The sequence below is a fragment of the Panthera tigris genome, chromosome C2 (genome assembly GCF_018350195.1).
Source record: "Panthera tigris isolate Pti1 chromosome C2, P.tigris_Pti1_mat1.1, whole genome shotgun sequence".
Taxonomy (NCBI): Eukaryota; Metazoa; Chordata; class Mammalia; order Carnivora; family Felidae; genus Panthera; species Panthera tigris.
The window spans coordinates 99,754,183-99,757,129 of record NC_056668.1 but is presented as its reverse complement, the minus strand read 5'-3'; the positions used below and the strand labels follow the sequence as shown (position 1 = coordinate 99,757,129).

The 2,947-nt window shown below is 36.3% G+C and overlaps 1 pseudogene; it reads right to left on the bottom strand.

Moving 5' to 3' along the window:
* Positions 1–2,185: 2,185 nt before the first annotated feature.
* Positions 2,186–2,283, bottom strand: LOC122230849 (annotated as a pseudogene).
* Between the last annotated feature and the right edge of the window lie 664 nt (positions 2,284–2,947).

The window sequence follows — 2,947 nt, the reverse complement described above, 5'->3', positions numbered from 1 at the left end:
AGTAGTTTTCCATTGAAGAAGTGGAGTAACTCTGACCCTACCTTCATTAGTGAGTGCCTTCCAGCAGAGTTTCTCAACCAATTGATATTTTGGGGCAGATAAGTCTTAGTTTAGAAGGTCTGCACTGTGCATTGTAGGATGCTTAGCAATATTCCTGGACTCTACCCACTAGATGCCAATGGCATTCCTCCTTTCAGAGTTGAGACAACCAAAAGTGTCTCCAGAAAATTTGAAAAATTCGCTAGGGGCAAAATCACTGGTTAAGGACCACTTAGCTATACTTCCTAGTTTAGGCAAAACCAAAAGAAAGTAGTTTATTTTGTTTTATTCTAATTCCAGTCTAGTTTCTTTACTCTGAAACACTAAAAACATAAGACAGATGCAAACTTCGTAATATGCCTGAGGAGCCTAGATATATACTTGATAATGCAGATAATGGAGTCCAGATAATGGACTCTTCATTGCTGCTTGATGCTACAAGTTTTCAAATATCTTTCTCTAGAATAGGAATTCATCATCAGATTTACCTAAAAATCTGACCTATAGGTTAGTTATGGGCAGTTCCCACGCCAGCTCAGAAACATTCTATTTGAACAAAAGAATCTATTTTCCCAACCGTAGAAAAAGCCATTCATCTTGCTAGCAGATGATCATCTAGAAGTTGCAAATAAAGCTGCAGAGTTTAGATCCCTTGTTAATTCTTTGTGGGAAGTTCAAAAGGAAATTTTTAGAATGTACTTGAACATCTCTGAGTGCTTTCATTTTGCACCAGCAGAGGTGCTAACCGGAAGGTTGTTCCCAGAAGATGAATTGTTAAAAAAACATGGTGTGAATGAATGTTTGTGCTTCTGTTGTGTGTCTATACTCCCCTATCACAGTTTGGTTTCTCTGGAAAACAGACTCTGACTCTGACATTTTCATAAAGTGAGTTTATTGGAAAATGCTCTGAGGATCAACTATGAGGGGAAAAGAGTAAGGCCGTGTTGCGGAAGATGTTCTGGAGCTGGGGCAGTCTTGCAGAATAATCCTGTCTTAAGACAAGGGAGTTCCCTTTCCTGTACCTTTACAAACCAGTCATTTAATGCAAACTGCCCTGGAAAGGGGACATGGACGTAGAAAAGCAGATCTTTTCAGTTGAGAACAATTCCTGGAGAGGGGATGAATTGAGAGCTGTTAGCCCTCAGCACTCCCGACAACTAGGGTAATTGAGGGTTTCAGTCCTCACTGGGCAGCTACTAAATTTACCTTTTAATAGATAGAGAAAATGCTACATAACTACTTCCATACTGTTGTGGAAGCACTGAGATGTTCTTCTAAGTGAATCTTGGGGTCAGCAATTTGTCTGAGAGATTTACTGGAGTTTGAATATTTTAGACAAAAGATAGTTTTCAGGACTTTTGGAATGGTTACTTTTCCTTTCCTCTAATCCTTTATCAATACCTAAAAATGAATCTAAGGTTTCTGGAGTTTCTCTGAAATTCAGAGAAAAAGGCTGGAGCAATCATCAAAAGGATGTAAAATCTATCATCAAAGAAAAACAACACCCTTCTCATTACAGATTATAGCAGTGGTCTCAGAAGTGCACATGAATGACAGAGAATTGGTCGTTCACAGAAAATTAAATCAGATTTTCCCAACTGACATAAATAATAATTATGCAAAAATTTTTCCTTCATGCAGTGAAAATGACATCACATAAAGATAAAAGTGAAAACTAAAATACATATTTTTTTAAAATAACCAAAATTATCTATTACAACTTAAGTTTCTTCTATTAGCACATAAGTTCAGAATAGTATATGAAATATCTCACACAGGATGAACATTAATTATGTCCTTTTCATTTGCAGTGTCTGACTTTAGCATAACTCTTCCATAAGATTTTAGAAACTAAAAATCCCAAACAACAACAAAACCTACCTTTTAAAAAATTTTATTTTTTTATTTTTAGCAGCTTTATTAAGGTATATTTCACATACAAAAACTGTATATTTTTATGGTGTACAACATAATGTTTTGATATGTGTATGCACTGTAAAAGGATCGCAACAACTAAGCCAATTAACATACCCATCATTTCCACATAGTTACCACTATGTGCAAGTGTGTGTGGTGAGAATATTAATTTATGATCTATCTTCTGCATATTTCATGTATCCAATATATAATTGTTAACTATTGTCACAAAAGTACAAAATGCTTCATGAATTTTTGTGTCAACATTGAGCAGGTGTCATACTAATCTCATATCAATTTTAGTATACATGCTACCAAGGTGAACACAAAAAATCTTATTTTAAAAAGCACTTAATTTTGGGGGGCACCTTGGTGGCTCAGTTGGTTAAGTGTCCAGCTCTTGATTTCGGCTCAGGTCATGGTCTCACAGTTTTGCAGATTGGAGCCCCATGTCAGGCTCCATGCTGATGGTGTGGAGCCTGCTTGGGATTCTCTGTGTCCCTCTTTCTCCCTTTCCCTCCCCTGCTTGTGCTGATTCTGTCTCTCACTAAATAAATAAATAAATAAATAGCATTTAGTTTTCATAATTCCAAGTATCCTGAAATTATGTAAATATTTTTTCTTCCTTCAGTGAAAATGATATCACATCATAATTTGATTCCAAATAATTTATGTTTATCATCATTTTAAATGATACAATATACTGAAGAAGAAGAGAGATACCTGAGTTCTAAAGGTAAATGAAAAATATGAGAGCAGCGCCGGTACATCGGTAAGTGGACGCTTGACCGTAGACAGGAGCAGGGTGCTATAAACAAGGAAGTCCTTTGCCCTTGAGCTTCCCCAAGCTGTCTACTTAACTGGAGAAGAGGATTAATTTAAGTAAACAAAGATTGTATTAACTCGTCGTTAGCTGGTTTAACACTGAAAGCATATATGTCTACTTCTTCCCAATCTGGAGGGTGATCTGACTTCCCATCTCTAACTGGAA